Source organism: Lichenostomus cassidix, chromosome 15 (assembly GCF_008360975.1).
Source record: "Lichenostomus cassidix isolate B80296 chromosome 15, HeHo_3.0, whole genome shotgun sequence".
In the NCBI taxonomy this organism is placed as follows: Eukaryota; Metazoa; Chordata; class Aves; order Passeriformes; family Meliphagidae; genus Lichenostomus; species Lichenostomus cassidix.
Genome location: NC_139496.1, coordinates 6027250 through 6046643, shown reverse-complemented (window position 1 = coordinate 6046643; position 19394 = coordinate 6027250). Strand labels below are relative to the sequence as shown.

Below are 19394 nucleotides of genomic sequence, written 5' to 3'. Positions count from 1 at the left end.
AATACTCCAGAGGAAATGTCAGATCAATAACATAGAAAAGGGCAAAGATTTGCTAAGCCTGGCTGGCTGGCGTGTGTTAACTACCACGAGATAGATATGGATAAATGCTGAACATTAGGGTGAGTAATCACAACTGTCTTGGGTGTCTGAAAAAATTTTCTGCACAAGCACTGTACAAAACAAACACGTTTCAGGCAAGAAGCTGGGTAACAGGTTGTTATTCCATGCAGCTCTGCAGTTAACAGCCATGGGTTTGCTTTTTTTTTTTCTGGAAGAGGACAAAAAGCCTCATTTTAAATGTTGTCCAATCCTCCCTAGTGTGGTGCTGAGAGTCCCTGTGCCCATCCCTGCTCTGGGCTCCAACATATCCTCATGCCTGCACACATGTGTGTACCAGCACCAGCTCTTGGTTTGTATCTGAATTTTACCTTTTACCACATTACTCGTGAGATTTCCACTGGACTGGGTGGCAAAGGTGCTCCAAAAGCAAATCCCACCCTTCTTGTCAGGAAGCACCTCTGTCAGCAGGAGCTGTGCTCAGCTGTGGTCATGTCTGGCACGCTTTGACTGCAATGAAACAAGAGCAGACACCTTTCTTGGCCTTTGGGGCTGAATCTCAACTATTTGACAGTTGCATGGTAATTTTCCCGTGCAGTCTTTGCTAAAACCGCTCAGAAACCTTGAGGATTTATTTATTTGAATTACACTGTCTCCTCCAGGGCTGAGATCGAGGGCTCTCCCAGAACCCATGGTGTGTGTGGAGTTTATGGGAACACTGCGATTTCAGGATTGCCAAAACAAACAACAGGTGCCTGTGTTATTTTGCAAGTAGGAGCTGCTCAAATATCAGACTTTGGCAGAGAAGAGGCTTCCTTACCACACTGATCTTCTTACCCCAAAGGCCCCTGGGAGCCTGGGTGGTGTATTTATGCTAAAGGATGCCGAGCTGGAAAATAGTTTGAAATCACCTTTGATGAAGAAGTCTTTAAAGTGCCTTCCCAGCTACTTGTTCGTCTGCTTAATTTCTGTTTTCAGCAACAGTATGGATCAGTATCAGGTTTAAGTACAACTGGGGAAGGCACAGGGTGACTCAGAGAATCCCATAATAGCCTTTTTCCTAGGGGCTTGGCTTACCTACTCCGAGAGTTTAGTATGGGTGTAGCTCTGCTGAGGTCTGCACTAGTACAAACCTGTGCTTCAGTAACAGGGTGGGATTGGGAGAAATCCCTACAGCAGTGCAGGGAGCCCTCCAGGAGCTGTGCAGGTTGCAGGGATTTCCCAGCAGAATTTGTCCTGCTGGTGGCTGAAGATGGCTGTGCTCTGTGAGTGAGAATGCACAGAGCAGTCCTTCCAGTGGGGCTTCTTCCCTCCTCCCGGGGATACAACACCAGCTGCTGGCTTTTTTGGGATCTAGTAAAACCAAGGCCCTCCAAAGAATCAGCTCCTGCCTCTGGAGCCACCCTGAAGCTCACCACCAGACTCAATATTTGCCATATCGTGGTGCTGGTTTCCCAGCAAAGTGACAGTGACAGGATCTGTCCCCTGAGTGACAGTGTGGGAGATGTGTGTTGCTGCTTGCCACGATGCTCTCTAGGGATGTGGGGCTTTGGAAAGAGCTGTGAGCAGCCAGTGCCTCCTTCCTAGTGTCAACCAGCCTCTTACTGGTCTGTTCCCAGCTGGGTTTGAAAAGGAGGAAAGAAAAGAGCTGACAGAGCTGGAACTGCTTTAAGGTGGAACTGAAACAATAGCTTGTGGCTGTCTGAATCAGTTCCCTTGTTCCATGAATTTGACTCAGAGCTGAGTATTTCAGAGCCTCAGAAAGAAAAAGCCTTATTTCAGTTTTGGTTCTAATAATGGGCAGAGGTCACAGCAGTTGGGAGGAGAGGGGAAATGAAAGGCAAGGGCTTGGCTGTTTTCTCTGAACCAGCTTCACCCGTTCCTGGTTACGATCTCAGCAGAATAATAGCTGATCCTGAGCAAAGCCAAGAAATGAAATTAACACATGCAAAATTACATTACAGCCGTGTCAGGATGCTGCTGCCCGGCAGCGTGAGCGATGTGTGCTGCAGCACATGGCAAGGACAGCACAGGGAAACTGATGGCTGGGAGCAGAGCACCCATGGCTCTGCCAGGCACTGCCCATCCCTGCATCCCTGTGCCCTGAGGCACCTGCAGCTCTGCCCCTGGGGCTGCAGAGATGCTCTGCTGCCTCTGCACCCGTGGCTCAGCCTTCTCTCAGCCCCCACGGTGCTTTAATGTGCTGTAAATCCAAGCTTGAAACCTGCCAGGAACCTCAAGGCTTCACATGCAGAGCTGATGTTTGAGCTTCTCCGGGGACTTGGTTAGCTCTTGGGAGCAGATCATGGCACACACCATGAGAGCTGCATGGGAGGAGCAGGCAGGACCCCTGGCCTTACAGAACAATCCAGCAGTAGGCATTCTCTGGCTCTGATCACTGGCTCTGATCAAATTGATCTTGAAGGGGAGATGCTCATCCCTCAGGCTGGTGTGCCCATCTGGCTTCACTGTGCCAGGCCAGAGGAGCAGTGCTGGAAATCCAGCAGGGCTGAAGAGATGCTGAGCCCGGGCTGGAATCTCCCACCTGCTCCTCCATTTCCAGCTCCACGGGAGCCAGCAGCAGGGTCAGGCTGACACAGCTCATCCCACTGCCAGTACCAGCAGCTGGGAGCTGCTGAAAATGTGCCAACACCCCCCTCTGACCCCTGTGGCTCTGGTGTGAAGGCAGGTTTGCACAGGGACGGGAGATTAATAGGACTATTCCCACGCCGTGCTTAACGACATCATTTACTTCAGAGGCTCTCGGGACGGCGCTGACACTCGCTTTAGCAGCTCAAGTGTTTAATGTGTTCTCCAAGGCACTCTCTAAACACAGATAGAGCTGAGCGACACAAATGTATTTGCAGAATGTTTTAGGGTTAGCACGCTCCAGAGCTGCGCAGTCAGACGCTGGTGAGCACGAGGGAATGGATCTTGGAGAGGATCATGATTCAGCAAGGGGTCGTGATTGTTAAATACATCACAAGCTCCCTCTCGGTATTTTTCATACCTTGTTCTCAAAGTATTACTCATATAATTTTCCCTCTGAAAGTTATTACAGGTGAGTCACCTTTAGCTCGAGTGAGCAAACATGACCAAGTGTTTATTCTGTTCACAGCTGAGCAATCTGAAGCCCAGATCCTGACCTTAAAAAAGTCCCAGAGTGAGGCTGGTGGGTAAGACAGCACACCACTGGTCCCTGGAGCATCGTGAGTCAGAGGCATATTTCTTATTAAAATGCTTCTGCTTTTGACTCGAGGCAGTCACATCTTGCTGACCAACATCCACAGTGAATTTCCCGTCCCACCCTGAGCGAGTGCTGGGCTGAGCTCCCACCAACTCCCCAGCTCCCTGCTGCTGCCAAAACATCATCAGCCTGCTGTCCCACCCAAGTGCTGGAGGAAAATATGATAGGAAATGCTTATTTTCCTCCATAAGCAATTAATATAAGTCAGGATGGGTCCACTCGTTGCTCCGGGGGGAAAATAAAAATGAGCATCCCTGGGGCAAGGAGAGAATGGGGAGCATGGGCTCAGCTTCTCCCCATGGCTGCTGCCAGCTCCCCACCCCTGCCCCATCTGGGTGAGGTTTTCTCTTTGGATCTAGTTTTTTGGGGTTTTTTCCCTTGGCACTTGAGATCAGCAATTTAATTTTGCAGTGACAACTAAGGGAGGGAAGAGTGTGTGCTACTGTCCTGCCTGTGAAAGCCTCTTTGTCACCTGCCGTTAATCTGAGAGCTTTTGTAGGCTCTCAGTGCTTTTGCCTCGAGTTTTGTTTTCAGTTTGGGTCTCACCACCAGCCCCACATGGTTTCCTGGCTGGCAGAATAATCTCTGAGCTTAGACGACAGAAGGTTTGTAGCGTGTCCAACGAGCAGGTGAGGGAAACCTCACACCCTGCGAGAGAGGAAAGGGGAAAAGGCAGCACAAAGGCTGGTGGCACAAACCCTCTTCTGGGCTATTTGCAGAGAGGAAGGGACTTTGGTGAGGCACTAAGAACTCTGGGTCCTTGCACTGGTGTTGATTGCAGCAAGGAGAGATAAAGGGAGGACAGAGACTGAGGCTGGGCTGGGCACCCCTCTGTCAGGAGGCACCCTGGAGTCCTGAAATACAAAAATATATCCTGAATCTATCCTCAAACCTACGTGAAACTGGCTGGGAGGAGGCTTAGGCTTGGAAACTGGTGCCCTAAAAGCTTCTGAGCCCTGGAAGTTAGCTCTAATTATTCACTAATTGGCTGGGATGTATCTCATTTGTAACAAATGAAGAGAGGAAGGTTGGGAGGCTGTGGTTGGTGGAAGCAGAGCTGCTTAACTCCTGTTTAAACTAGCACAAGGAGTTGTTATCCTGGTCTGGAGGAGGCAAAGGAAGGGGTTCTGTGGTGATGCCTTATTCTGGTGTGTCCACAAGAACTGGAGGATGTCACCTGCAGGCTGTTACCCCTCAGGCTTTCTTGCTTGTGGACAAGGCTTTGGAGATTGCCTGCCGTCAGCTCCATGGGCTGATGCTCTCAGGAAGACAGGAGGAAGGTAATGTGTGTTATGTCTCAGTAGCTTTATAACCTGGGAAATTGCCGTTGGAGAGGGTTGGGGGAGAATAAAGCAGAGTAACTGTAATTCTCAGAGCCCTAAACTCTATGACAAAGCTGCTGTGGAGAGGCTGAACATTTTTGTCGGGGAAATATCAGTAGCCTTAATCTCTCATTGCCTTCTCTTATAATTCGTGATTTAAAAACATGTTAGCGTTATCTTTGCATGCTACAGGAAGCAGCCATGCAATATTGTCTCTTTGAAGGTTGTGTTAGAGCTCACTATCTCTGCTCAAGTAGCTGCAAGGTCAAATCCCAGCTGATATCTCAGAGGAATTGTAGAAGAGCTGAACAGATGTCAGGCTGAGCCTCTGACTTGGGGTGTCCCTGCCCTGGCTGTGCTATAGATGCTTGTGATAGCAGCTAACCAAATTAATTTGTCTGTGCTCTTCTTCTTGCCTGTGAAACTGGGATTGCAGCAGTTTGTTATCTTCTAGATTCTGGGTGGATCAGCCCAATAAAAGTGATGAAGGAGTGGTGATACCAGTACACAGGGAAAGATGAGGGGGGAAGAAATCAATAGGACTGAGTTTGAGGTTGAAGTGCAGCAGTCTGGGTTAAAAAACTGGTAATCCTTTGGGGAAAACTGATTGGATGGTTTCAGTGTTGCATCTCGTTGAGCAGAAACGTTTCAGTGGGGGTGCTAAAATGCAATTAGCAGAACAATTCCAGTTGAACTGGCTTTGCCAGCGGCTCCCAGAGCTGCTTTCCTGTGTTGTGAGCTCTGGACACACTGCTGGGAGGGTGCAGAGCCCTGAAGCTCCTGCTTTGCCTCCCTGCTCCCCAAATCAAGCAGTGTCAGTCCTTGGCACTCGGTGTGAAGCGTTGGCCTCATTTACTAACAGCTTTGGTCTATCCAGATCTGAGACAGGATTATTAATATGCTTTTACCTCCCAGGATGGCTGAGGTTAATTGAGATTTGTGAGGTGCTGAGAAGGTGCAGAAATGAGCATGGCAGAAAGTTGAGGCAACAGAAATGTTGGTATTTGTGAGAAGATTTTTAAAAACAAGTCTGGGAATCCACAGAAAACGCATCTTCAAAAATAAAGAATAATTCCTCTCTTTTTATTATTAGATAATTTTAACAGTAATTACTGGGAAAATATTTTTGTACATTTTAACAAAACCCTCTGCTTTCACTCTTATCTGACAGCAAAGCAGATCAAACAGAACACTTTCTGATAAGGGTTATGTATTTGCCAGTTGTTTAAATGAACACCTGCAAGCCTTACCTTCGATATTTGCCTTCAGAGGTGGCTGGGGACAGGAGCTCTGCAGACCATGGGGAAGAGGCACAGAGCCTGAATGGCAATGGGAAATCCCTTGAGTGTGTGTGTCAGTATGGAGTCTGCTCTCTGGTAGTGATGTCAAAAACTCACTGAATGGTTCCTCCAATTCCCAAGAGGCTGGGGGAACACAGGACATGTTTAAAATGCCAGTGGGTGTTCCATGAGGAGGAAGGTTCCATTTGGAGGAAGGTTCCTCCCCAGCAGGTTGGTGTCTCCCTGACAGAAGTTATTCAGGAGTGTCCCCCTGCACTGCTCTGCTGCTCCTCCTGACCCTTAGGTACCCAATGAACCTGATGGTGAATTTCTGCTGCTTGAGCCATCAGCCTGAGGGAAGCCTGAGCTGCACCTGGAGCACCAATGGATCTCTCTGTTCTTCCCCAGCTCAGGAGCAGGGCCTTCTCTGTGACATTTTGGTTTGCTTACCTGCCTTGTTTGGGCTTTGTTTTGGTTTTTTTGGGGGTTTTTTTTGGTTGTTGTTTTTGGTGGTTCTTATTTTTTAAGGAAAGATGATGTCTTTGATTTGGAACTCAGGAGCAGGTGTGCAAGGGAAAGGTTTGCTCCTGATAAATCCCATTGAGAACAGTGTGGGGAGAGAGCAGTGTGTGCCTGAGCTGCCCATGTCAGGTCTGCTGGATGTACTCTTCAGGATGGCAATGGTGAGGATGTGTTGGCACACACTGGAATTTGTCTGCCTCTGGTTTGCCCTCTGTGAGAGAGAAGTGATGTGAGAAGGAAATGTAAAATGGAAACTGGGGTGCCTGAGACTTGTGGAATTCCAGTGCCAGTTCTTATGCCATGATCTGGAGGAAACTAGCAGTGCAGGAGGTGTGAGCAGAAAGAACTTCTTGTCCTGTCTCAGTTGCAGAACCACTGAGTAACTTGGGTTATGTTTCACTGCTCCACCCTTCTGCCTCTGTTCCCTCAGTGGTTTGGTGCCAGTTTCTGACCTTGTGCAGCTGTTTCTGTGGGGAAAGGGGAAATCCCTCACACAATTTGGTTACTTATTGCTGACCCTGTGCAGGGGTGACAATTGGTGTGGTGGTCCTTGGTCACAAACAGGGCAAAGCTGGGATGACCCCCTGGACATTTTGGGTCCCCTACAAGTGCCTGGCTGGCCAAGGAGCACCACCTGCCCCTGGGCTTGGGGCACGTCACACTCTGGGATGTGTGGTGACCTTGAGGCAGCTCAGCAGAGGGCTGGCACCACATCCCTGTGGAATTCCCTGAGGTGACACAGCCAGGAGAGCATCAGGTTTTGTGGCAAGTGCTGGTGTCAGCAGCAGCAGCAGAGTCTGCAGGGCTGCCCAGCCAGCCTCGGCTCATCCCCATTTCCTCCTCTTCAGTAGCACAAAATGAATCCCTCAGAAGTGAAGTTAACTAAATAAACAAATATGGAGCTATTTATTTTCTATTGTCAGAGAAATGCTGTGGGCTCAGGCGGGATTTTGTGTTCACTGCTCACATCTGCAGCCCTGCTGTGCTCGGGGTGGGGGAAAGACTATCCTTTTTATTTGCTCTGGCCTCGCCAGTAAATCAGATGGGAAGGATCCCACCCTGAAGCCACCCCTCTCCAAACATTCTTCCCTTTCTCCCCGCTCTGAAGGGAGTGGAGCTGCACCATCCACATGGTAAACACCGCAAGGAAAACAAACACTTCTTCCTCTCTGGGTGGGGGGGAAGAGAGAAGAAAAAGGCATTAGCAATGTCGTTTTTCCCTCCGAGCTAAAATAACACAGCAGCGAGAGCTGAGGATGCAGCTGTGGTTCAGAGGGGGTTTATTTTTATTTTTTTAATACACCACTGGGAGTTCAAACAACGTGTCAGCGATACGTTGCCTTTTGTAGAGAGTGGTGCCGTTGCCTCCACCCTCTCTGGGTTTCTTCTTTTTATTTTTAATTTTCTTGAAGCATTTTAGTCACCCTGTTGAACACACAGCTCATCTGGATAAAAGCCTCTGCTGTGACATCTACAGTCTGGATCTGCAGAGTTGTTTGTTTCAAACCAAAAGTCTGGGAGAATTTATTGAACTGGCTTCACCTCCCCCCATACCTCCCGTGTAAATTAACGAATGCATGTTCTGTCGCACTTGTGAAAAGCAAGAAATCCTCTCTTGCATTTATTGCCTTGAAGGTAAGGAAGAGGAGATGTGATTTAGTCTGGAGGTAGTGTGGCTGGAGGCACTGTGGTTCTCCTGGTGCTCTGTCTCAAAGGCAAAGTGTTCTGTTTTGGCAGCCAAAGCAGCCTGAAAGCCCAGAGATGCCCCTGGACCATGGAGTGCTGATCCTGTGCTCTCTCACCCAGCTGAAGCCCCATCCCAGCTGCATTCAAATCTCATGTATTCATTGGGAGGCATCCGATCTCCTGGTAAATCCAGCCCCAGGCTCACAGATACTCCAGGAGTGATGGAACAGGGGTGCTTTAGTGGGCCGAGTGCCTCTCCATGTCTACAGGCAGCTCTGTACATCTTGACACTCGGCGATTAGAGATGTTAGTCTGTACTTAACGAGGTCTGAGTATCTCTCAGCACTTTGCAAACCCTGATTAAACAAACCTTCGTTTATGGCTTTTTGATTTTTTTTTTTTTTAATTTTTTTTTTCATCTTTATATTGCCAGGATGTGGTAAAGCCACTTTCTTAATCTCTGAATCTGCTGAATCAATAGCAGGCTGCAAACAGAGCCAGGTGCCCTGAGCTGATCACTGCTCATGGCCACAGCATGAGAGCAATTGTAATGTCGGACCTTCAGAGGGGGGGAGTGAAGAAAAAAAAGATAAGAAAGTGGTGGAAGCAGCCTCAGCATCCTGAGCAAGCCCTCAGGTCTTGCTGTAAGGGCACTGCAGGGAGGGTTACATGTGTTTAACTCCTGTCAGAAATGCAGAGCAGGAATGGCTGTGAGGATGTGGTCAACGGGCACTGAACGCTTCCTTCGAAACCTCAAACCCCCCAGAAAATATACTTTTATTTTTCTCTGGAATAATGCAAAACCAGCTTGGCCTGTGGCATTCTTTGTGAATCCAGCTGAATGAAGGAGTGGCTGTATATACCACAAAGGCTGGTGAGGGGTTTGGATGTTGGGCTCAGAGGTGTTTTTTTGCAGATTTTTCCCATGCCAGCTCCTCTCATGGCTCTGAGAAAAGCAGAAATAGAGTGAGCTGGGCAGAGCATATTGTGCTCCCTCAGATTAGCTCAGAGTGGGTCCAGCAGAGTGGCAGGAGCCTTGCCACACACATTAGATTAGACAGTGAAAATAGATTAATTTCTTATCACTGCATGCAGCACACTTTGCAACTGGGTTTAAGTCCTCCTGTTGCAAAGTGCTCTTGGCACTGTAAAAATGTGTTTACGTGTTCTGAAGGAAGAGACCACAACAAATGTCACCCTCTGACCACCACCAGTGCAGGTGGCATTAGCACCTGGCAGTGAGGATGCTCTTCAGCATCCTCAGCAGAAGCTTCTACAAACGTGGGCTTTGTGCCCATAAGGCTCTAGGTTTTCTCTTTAGATTTGCTGATTTGCAAAGTAGCTGCTCACCAGAGGAAGCCTCTTAATCCCCATTTCCCTGCAATGGAGCACCTTCAGAAGGGATTTTCTCTCCTTCTCTGCACCAGGGAAGGCCCTAAATGGCCATGTGGGCCTCATGCTGTCTTTCTCTGCCAATAACCCTGATATAATCACAGCCACGTGGTCGGTGCCCTCGATCACATTTGTCATCACGTGTCACAGCCCACAAAGCCTTGGCTCTTCTCTCAGCTGCAGCATTAAGCCTGCTGACAGATGCCAGTCCTCCCAGCTCAGCTGTGGGCTCTGGAAGCAGTGGGATTGGGAGGGTTTTGCCTGCTGAATGAGGATTTCAGTGCTGGGGAAGTGTGTTGGCTGCTCCTAGATGTGTTTGATTCCAGTGTAGGGTGGGATTTGGTGCTCAGGGGTGGTTGAACGGGTAGTGTGGAGATGTGGTGGTGCACAGGGATCTCAAGTATGATCCCTTGCCCTGGAGCTTGGGATGCAAGCACCAAACCCTGCTTGGCTCCTGGGATCTGTGTGCCTGCTGCCCTTGGAGACCCCAGGCACGACATGTCAGCAGGATTTGTCCCTCTTTGGGAATGCTCTACACCCAGCAGCAATACGTGGAAAGTGTTTTTTTTTTTTCTTTACCTTATTTATTTATGCAGGGAAATTACCCATTCCTTCCCATTCCATTTTTATGGAACAGTGGAAGCTGATTTCTAGCACCTGAGGCTTTAAAGCAAAAAAAATAATAAAACCTGAAAAGGTTTATTTCTATTTCCAAAACATTCCTGTGTTTAATTCAGCAACATAAGTATAACTCTTGACTCTTTCTGTGAAACAAATCATTACCTGGTAACAGCAGGGAAAACCATTTCAAAATCTCTTCCAGGTACCCAGAAAATCACAAAGCAGAGTTACAGCCTGAAACTTAAGCCCCAAACCACTTCTGAGTGGCAGGTTTAAAAGCAGCTGAGGTGAGAAGATGCCTGAACATGCATATTTTGTAGGTGGATAAGCAGCAATGAAGTGTGGTGTTTCCTGCCTTTTGGAAGGTTTTCAGTGGGTTGGCTGATGCTGATCTCCCAAGGTAATGAGCAGGGATGGGAAATGGTGCCTGCAGCTGCAGGGAGGGAGTGGGGAGAAAGGAGGCAGGAGGGGAAATCAATTCACAGGGTTTAGAGGCTGGAGGTGTGTATTTCCCGTGGCTGAAGGGCTCGGTGGGAGGTTCCTGTGCTGATGTGACAGTGCTGTGTGGATGCTCTGAGAACATCCCATGGCTGTTAGCATCACCAGCTCAGGGACACCTGAAACCTGCAGATCTGGTTTTAAACCAAACAACACTGGCATGATACTTTTTCATATTTTTCTCCAAGGTGTAAAAGAGCTACAAAGGTGATATTTTTCTGATATTGTGGGCAAAAAGCACGGGATGAGGAGCCTGCTATTTCCTTCTCTCCATTGCTATAGAATGATGAAAAATCATGAATCAGAACTACGTGAGCCTGATGCTGTTTGCTCCAAGAATCCCCAAGTCCTGAACAAACTTTTGAGGGTTTCCCTCCAAAGCTCAAGCCTCACATAGTCTGTACTGATTTCTCTATGATGTGTCAGCTTTTTTTGGGTGCTGAGGCACAGGGCAGCAGGACCTCACATGGCCTGGGCTCCCTCCCCTTGGCCAGCAAGTGTAACACCAAACCTTTTCTTGGAGCTTTTCCCTGGCATCACATCTGATGGAGACCCTTGAGCTTGCACTTGACTGAACATTAAAACTTCATCTCCTCTGAAGTCAGACTCCTCTTCCCCTCGGTTGTGCTGAGGAGATTTACAGCCTGTGATGCCACAATGTCAAGTGTGTGATGGAATCTGTGCTGAGCTCCCCAGGGCTCACCTCAGCCTGTCCTGCACACCTCACACCCTTGGCTGTTGAACCAGCAGAAGGTGACAAACCCAGTTGCTGTGATAAACAGCACTGTCAAACTCTTCCTCCTGCTGCATTTCCTAACCTTGGTCACTTGGCTGCTGCTGCAGCCTGAGCTGCCAAGCCCAGTGCTGCTGGATTTATTGTGGGCACAGGGATCTGCAGTGCATGTGTGTCATGGAGTAAATATTCCAGGGGGAGAAATAAAACAGCTTTCTGAGCTGTTTGTCTCCAGCAGCTTCAGTTTACTCTCTTTTCAATTTTTTTTTTTAATGCAAAGTTTGAACTGCAGAAGTAAATTAACTCAGAGGTTAATTCAGATTTCTTTGGGTTTCCCCCATCTTTTTGGCTTCTAAAGTGAGTGAAACCTGTATGTTTTGCCAAGAAAGATGGATTTTTGTCAGTGACTGTTCTCTATCCTGTCCCTTGAGAGCCATTGATGACTCTTGGGACTTGATGCCTTTGAACCCTGGGAATTAATGCCTCCCAGCTGCTCACGGCACAGATCAGTCCCTAGATTGCATATTTTAACTAAATTGGCCACAAAGCAGATCTGTCTAAACTGGTGTGAGCCCCTTTGTGTGGACACTCCTAAATCAGTTTAAGAGTGGCTGGTATTGATTTTAACTTAATGTGGTTTGTTACTGAAGTAAGCTGGATCAATAGTGCTAAATAGGTGCCATTTCTTGTGTTGACTGTGCTATGGAAAACATGCATAAAAAAGATGGGCAGAAAGGGAAAAAGATTGAGTTTGTTCTTTTGTTGCTTCCCAGTGATCATTTATCAGTTTTTATGGCCAGTCTGGGGATTTCCCCCCAAAAGATACCACTTTAAACAGCGTTTTTCAGGTGGTAATAAAGAATCCAAGTCCAGCTCAGCAGGGCATTTCTGGGAATGCAAAGCTTTGTTTCACTTATTTATCACGTTTCCCTTTGAGCCAGGAGCCCACGCAGGGCACCAGCCCCTAAAGTTCCCAAAAGCTGCAGGGAGGATGCTCCACTGTTCATTTAGTGCCTGGAGCTGTGCTTTGCCACAGACTTTCTGGGAAAACCAAGAGCAGCCTCTGCCTCGTTCACCCACAGTTCTGCTGGCTGTGTGTAGCACGTGGGGAGGTTTTCCTGCACTGATGGAATTAGCAGCAGAACACAGAAGTGCCTCTGAGGATTCAGGCTCACAGCCTGCTGCTGAAATATCTCTGTGCTTACCCTGGGGTGAGCCAGAGGAGCAGGATCTGGGGTGTCCTCTGGAAGGATGGAGTGGAGGATGGTGGGTTGAGAAGAGCTGCCCTGTCTCCTCACTAGGACTCAGATTTTATTGAATCCAATGAGATCTCTGCCTTCAGCCTCTCTGAGAGCAGCATTTAGCCCTTGCTGTCAGTGCTGTGGGTTTCCCCCTCGTGCATTATGCATGAGCTTTGCTTCCTCCCTGCCTTTGCAGCACTGCTGCCTTCAGTGCTGTTAGCATAACCCTCTGAGTCCAGCTGCTCAATTTCATTTGTTGCAGCTGTCAATTATGGATCCATGCTGACCATCAGAGCCCTGGGCTGAGTCCCTCTTGGCCCCTGTGGGGGAAATGTTTCCCTGCCCTGGGAGCTGAACAATGCCTGCAGTGCCCCAAGGCTGCTCCCTGCCTCTGGTGGGCACAGGGGCCAGGCTGGCTGTCACTTCCCGGCAGGAGAAATCCAAATATCTGCACTGTTACCCCTTCTGATGGAACACCTCTGTGTGAGAACCATTTGTTTCCACAAAGTCTTTCCCTTTCCCCCCTCCCTCCCAAATCTCATCCCCGAAAGACACATGATGGAGATGCCCTCACACACTCGGCTCATTGCCATGCACATTGCAGTCAAAATCTCATTTTCATTCCAGAAACAAAAGGTCTGTCAACTCGTTTAACTGCTCAGAAAACACCAAACAAGAAATAAAGCCCAATTAAGAATGAAGAGAAGGAAGAGGCTCAGTATAATAGATTGTTTGGGTAAGTGGTTTCGTCAGCTCCATTTGCAAGCTGTTGCTATGTGAACCCGTGGCTGGGCTGGGGCTGGTTTGGGGGCAGGCAGCTGTCCTGGGGGGCTCTGGCTCGAGTTTTGGGGGCAGTGGGGATGTGGATGGTCTATCCCAGGAGAGGCTGTGCCCCCAGACCCCAAATGCCCCATTTCTCCTGCCCAGGGGTGAGAGCAGGAGCTGAGCTGTTGCTCTCTGCCATCACCTTGTGGGAGCTGCTGCTGGCTCTGCTTTGGAGGCTCTGCCCTGGTGGCAGCAGATGCAGGAGGCCACTGTCACCACGGCTGGTGACCTTCCTGCAGGCACCACCAGGCTGTTCCTGGGGATGGCCCTGTGCTTGCAGGTTTCTCACAAGCTTTTCCCCGACTTTTCTCTTCCCCTCAAGAGATGACCACTTCAAACAACAGTTCTGCTTTCTGATGCATTAAGACTTGGAAATTTGCCATCCATCACAGCTGTGTGTTTGAGCCTGTGTGATTATTTTGGGAAGTGAACCATGGTGATTTGTGTGTATGTGCTTTATTGGCGAGCAGGATGTTCCCTATCTACCTCTCCCTGGCTGCCTGCATTTGCATTGGTTAATAAAATGTCTGATGTTCAATGACTTTCTGATGGGTGAACAAGATTTGGCATACAGGATGTAGTAGTTTTTCACCAAGGCTAAAATTTCATCCTGGGAGACTGAACCCTCTGTGGCAGCCATACACAATCCATAATAACAGAAGCTTTTAACCCATCCGTAATTGCTTTCATATAGAAAATGATTGCTGTAAGTTAACTTCATAATTCTAAATCAGTGGCTCTCAGTAGGAGTTCAGATGCTTTAATTTGCCCTGAATTATCTTTAACTCACAGGCAGTTCATCTATGCTCTTTTCTGATTATGTTCCTTGTCACTCTGACCCAAACTTTGTCTATTTAATTTTTGTCTCCTCTTTCTAAAACCAGACCGATTTCCAATGATATTTCACCCCTGGGGATGATACTGACTGGGGAGAGGAGCAGATGGGGTGCCAGCCTAGCAGCCAGCCCATGCTGTGAACCTGTCCTGTGTCACTGACGTGGTTGTGAGGGACCCACCTGGGGTTCTCCCCCTGGGTTGGCAGTGTGGGAACCCCCAGGGGGGTGGGAGAACACCCCAAGCAGGGCCATCACAACATTGACTTCTGGGCTGGTTCATGCCATGGTTCCCTTTCTTTGTCTGTGAGGAGAAGGGAAAGGCATGGTGGCTGTCTCTGTGTGTACCCAGCACGTGGAGGTTTCCTGGGCACAACATTTCACGTGCTGTGGTTGGCACATCCAGCACAGATGTGGTGGCAGTCTGGGGTACCTCCCTAACGAGGACAGAGCTCCTGGCTGGGTTGTTCACAGTCCCAACATGAGCAGGGTGGCCACTCCTACCCTTATGGCAGCAGCCAGCTCGTGTGATTTTGAGTGACAGCAGATGAAGGGATTGCATTACAGCTTGTCTCCAGAACTGCACATCTGTGTCAGCTCCTTGCTAAATCAATAAACAGGATGCTGAGGGGAAAATACTCTCAGGCTTCTTATGTCTTTATGCATCAAACCGATTGGGCAATGAGAATCTCAGGTGGTAGCAGGGATTGTGGTGGGTCTGGGCTGATGGACTCCTTGTCAGGGATTGTGGTGGGTCTGGGCTGATGGACTTCTTGTCAAATCAAAAGCTGAGGCCTGGGTCCTGGAAAGTGCTGGCAGGTTGTTCTCCTGGTCATGTGGATTCCTCTCCAGTGGTAGTTACCCTTTGATTTGGATAGAAATCTGGGAGCCTGTGGTACAGCATCAAGAAGTGGAGAAAAATCACTTTGCATGTTCCAACAGACTAACAAATTACCTATGGAAATGCACTTGGGAATATTCCTCAGTAATTGGATTTCAGCTGTTGTTTCAGTGTATGTGCCCCCAGGCTGTGGAGGTAAAAGGACTCCACTGAAATGCTTTGAAATGTTCTCTGGCACCTACAGAAGGTGTTTACTATTAAAAAGTGAAACCTGCAAGTCAGAACGCTGCTAAGTGCGGTTTAAAAACAAAATTGCACCCCTGCAGCATAGCTCAGAGTGCTGAAGCATCTGGTTTATCCAGTCAGTCTCTACCCAGAGACATTCCTGTGACTTGAGCAAAGAAGTCCTGTCTGTGTCTCCTGCCAGGCTGACATGGGCATGGCTGTGCTGGATAGAGCAGGAATCCTTGAACCTCGAGCTGAGCAGTCCACAGGGCCTGGGGTAGGCTAAGAAACACCTGGGAGGCTTTGAAGGATGAACTCTTCTAGTTTTAGTATCTCTTGGACACACTGGTCCTGCCCCTGGAATCAAAAGTGAAAAATAAAATAGGGAGGAATAAGCTGTAATTAACATCACACGATGACTGCTGAGTTTGATATGCAAAAATTTGCAGTGACAATAAGTTGGATAGAATTGAGTCTGGATGCTGAGAGGTAAAATTCTTGAGTTTGGGAACAGAAAGGAAGCAAAGCTTTTTTCCTTAGTCATGTATATATCATGAAGCTGCAGAGATGGCGGGGGGGTTTTGTTTTGTTTTTTTTTAATGGTCATCCCAGCTGCCCAAATTCTTCTTCTCAGTGGCCACACACTGCAGTTGTCTGCTCACAATGGGCATCACTCAATATGTTTGAGTGGAGATGTATACTGAGATAAAAAGGACTAAACTTGCACTTGAGGAGCTGTATGTACATTTCCAAACCTAACCATGAGTTTAAAACACAGTGTCCTGAAAAGATGCTGATTTTGAAGTGGGAGGGCTCCCTTGGGAACCTCTCTTCAGGGGTCACCTTTAACTTGTTTTGTGCAGAAACACATTTATAGCATTCTGCAGAGCAATAAAACCCAAACATCCCTGGCGTGAAAAGTAGGACTTTCTTTTTCACAAGGTTGTTGAGTGTAAACCAGAAGTTATTATGTGTGTGTTACACCTGTTGAAGAGCAGAAAAATGGGATTTTTTTTTTCCCATTAAAGGAGTGTTTAGACAAGTAACTCACAGAGCTGAATTACACACCTGTCTGTGGGTCAGCCATAAGCAGAGACAACTGAAAAATCACCATCTTTCCCCCTGGATTTTTTTTTCTCTCTGAAGATATTGAAAGCTTCCCATCTCCACCTGAACTTTTCAGATCTCCTGCCCTTTGGCAGGAGCCGAAAACAAAACTCAGCCCCAGCTTTTATCACGGGAGCTGCGCGGAGGGAAATAAATCTGCTCTGCCGACCGAGGCAACTAGTTCTGTGGGTTTATAAATGCTGCAATTGAGTGTTTTGACACGGCAGTCAGATATAGTTAATCTTTCCCTTGACCCCACGGTACCCAGCGAGGCTCCAACCACTGGTTAAGCACGTCCGTCTCCTGTTGTAGCATTCGCGCTCCAGCGCCCCGGCTAATCAAGTGTAATATATCTCTGGGTAAAACACACACTCTGCTTTTCACAGCTATTTAAACAAAAAACAGACCTCGGCGCATTAGTTACGTACACAAACCACACAGGGCTGCGGTTCCTGTGGCTGGGAAAGGAGTTGGATGGGCTGGGCTTGTTCCGGGGAGGAGGTGTGGGAAAGGTGTGGGAAATGCTTGCTTCCATCTGCCCAAATATGTGGAGAAAAACAACCAAACCCCACTTGGTGTCGTATCAAAGGCTTTGAATCCTGATAGGGGGATGGTTTTGTGTATGAATATGGAAAATAGCTGCTTGGCCATCCCCAAGGTTGTGCATCCTGATGGGTGGATGGCTATGGGTCCATAGTCCTGGACCAAGATTTAGGAGAGGTGGGATTGGCTCTGGGTGAGATCAGGAGGATCTTGTACAGAGTTTGCACAACTTATCTGCTCTCAGTGTCTGGCAATAATAAACCTTCCCTATAGCAAAGGGTAGCTCAGGAGACAGTCAAATTAGGGCAGGACAGTGAGCCACAAGGATTAGAGGCATAATATTGATTTTAATTGCTGGGCTCTTGCCTTTGACAGCTGGATCAGTAAAACGTGCTGTCCACAGAGGTCTGAGTACCTCAAAGCAATCTCTCTTTGCAAATCCAGTAAGACCCATTCGCTTTTGTTGGACTTATCCATCCCAGCTTTGACTGGAAGAAACTGGGAATGTTTTTGCAAGAGGTAGATGAAGGGTGGCTCTGTTTTTAGAAGCACATAACTGATCATGTCCCTGTGCAGTGCCCACAGAGGTGAGGCAGGGGAGCCACAGATGGTGGGGTGAGGTGTGGGATGGAGCCAGAATGTCGCTGAAGGGAATTGCAGTTTGTCCTGAGCTGGTGTGGATGGTTTTGTTGGCACCTGTGACTTTGTAAGGTGAGGCCAAGTGTTCACAGGACATCCCATGGTAGCTCAGAAGACAACCAGGAAGGAAGAAATCATGCAGGGAATTAAAAAAATAAAATAGGAAAAAAATACATATTTTAGCATTGGTCCAAATATTGGTTAGGTTTGCAAGTGAGGCAGATGTGCCAGCAGTGCACAAAGTGGTATGTGACTTCTAGATTTAGGAGTTAAGTGATTTTTAAAGGTTTATAAACACTGGACTGGATGACCTCTTGATACCCCATCAAGCTTTATATTTTCCTATGATACTTTGACAGTTTTCCCCCAAAGGATCCCAGATGCTTTCTCCTGTAATTTTTCTAGCCGCCTGTTTGATCTCCCTGGGATATCAGTGTGGATTCATTGATGTGTCTCTGTTAAAATTCAACAAAGCTTCTGCCTGAGAACTCTATTTCACAGAACAGCCCATCCTGTTGGATATTGAAAAATTACACAGCTCAGGATAAAATATTTCCTAACCCACCAAAAGTCTTGCATGCCGAAGCACAAGGTTCCTCCAGGCAGTACAATGTATAAGCCCTGTATAAATGTCTGTGTGAGAATAAGATACTTAAATCTCTTTTGAATCCTGGCTCTCCCAAGCCCATCACAAAGCCAGACTATGACCTCTGCTCCTCCCTCCCCTCCTTGGGGAGCCGGAGGTGAGGCTGATGTTTGTAAAGCCCTTTGAAGGTGAGTGTCAGCCCTACCTGCAGCAGCAGCCGGGCTGGGCAGCGCTCATTGCCATTCAGGACATGCTCAGAGAGCAGCTCTGTGCCGCTGTGTTAACTGTGCTGATAAATCTTGTGTAAAAACAACACTCCAGCGCGCCGCTAAAGCTCCTTCCACCTGGGAACATCAAAGCGACACAAGCGCGGCTTGATCCTCTCAGCTGCTGCTGCTGCTTGGAGGGGCAGGAGGGGCTGTGGGACACCCCTGGCTCTGGCAGGAGGGAGAGGCAGCTCTTGGGGTCTCTTAGCAAGGGGCTGTCTGCACCACAATAACCATCTGATACTAAGTTTTTACAAATATACCAAAAATGCGCTGCTGGGAGCTGACTGGTGCACCCAGGAAGATGAGAGCAGCCTGTGAATCACTACAAGCAAGTTCAGTACTTAGCAATTAGAGAAAAAAATATATAGGACAGTTTTTAAGTCTGTCTTCTATGCTGTGAAAGGTAATTAGATACCATTATAAAATCAAATAGTGATGGATATGAAAGCAGTCATGCCAGCACTGGAACTGGCTGCCTTGTGTGGAGTGCTGCAGGATTGCAATCTGTGCCCTCTTTTAAATGTATTTGCTTCTTTTAAACCTTGGAATCCAAAATAGGAGGTACCTATTAAACTTATTAAACTTTCTTTTTCCTGTGCCTTACAATAAGTCACTTCTGTTAAAAGAGATGGAAATTTCTTTTAACAGGGAAGGAAAAATCACCAGATCAAAGAATAATTCAGGTTGCAAGGGCCCTCAGGAGGCCACCAGGTCCAACCTTCTGCTGAAAGCAGGGCTGACCCCAAAGTTAGGTTGTGATTTAAATGTGATGACATTTATTTATATAGTGATAATCGTGTAAGAGTTGAGTGTGTCAGTTTATGTTCATTCTGGCTCTTCTGAGTAAAGGGATAACTGGTGAAAATGGGCTGGGATTTTTGAGATTAATGTTGGGCAGGTGCCAGGTATGGACATGGCCAGTGGTAG

The 19394-nt window shown here is 47.9% G+C and overlaps 1 long non-coding RNA gene across 1 annotated transcript in view; it reads left to right on the top strand.

Moving 5' to 3' along the window:
- The first annotated feature begins 4258 nt into the window (after window positions 1-4258).
- LOC146430261 (uncharacterized) overlaps window positions 4259-19394 on the top strand; it is a 115447-nt gene continuing 100311 nt past the window's right edge. The window contains exons 1-3 of the long non-coding RNA XR_014855310.1: window positions 4259-4584; window positions 10330-10527; window positions 13227-13335. This is a non-coding gene — a long non-coding RNA (uncharacterized LOC146430261). The remainder of the gene's footprint in view (window positions 4585-10329; window positions 10528-13226; window positions 13336-19394) is intronic.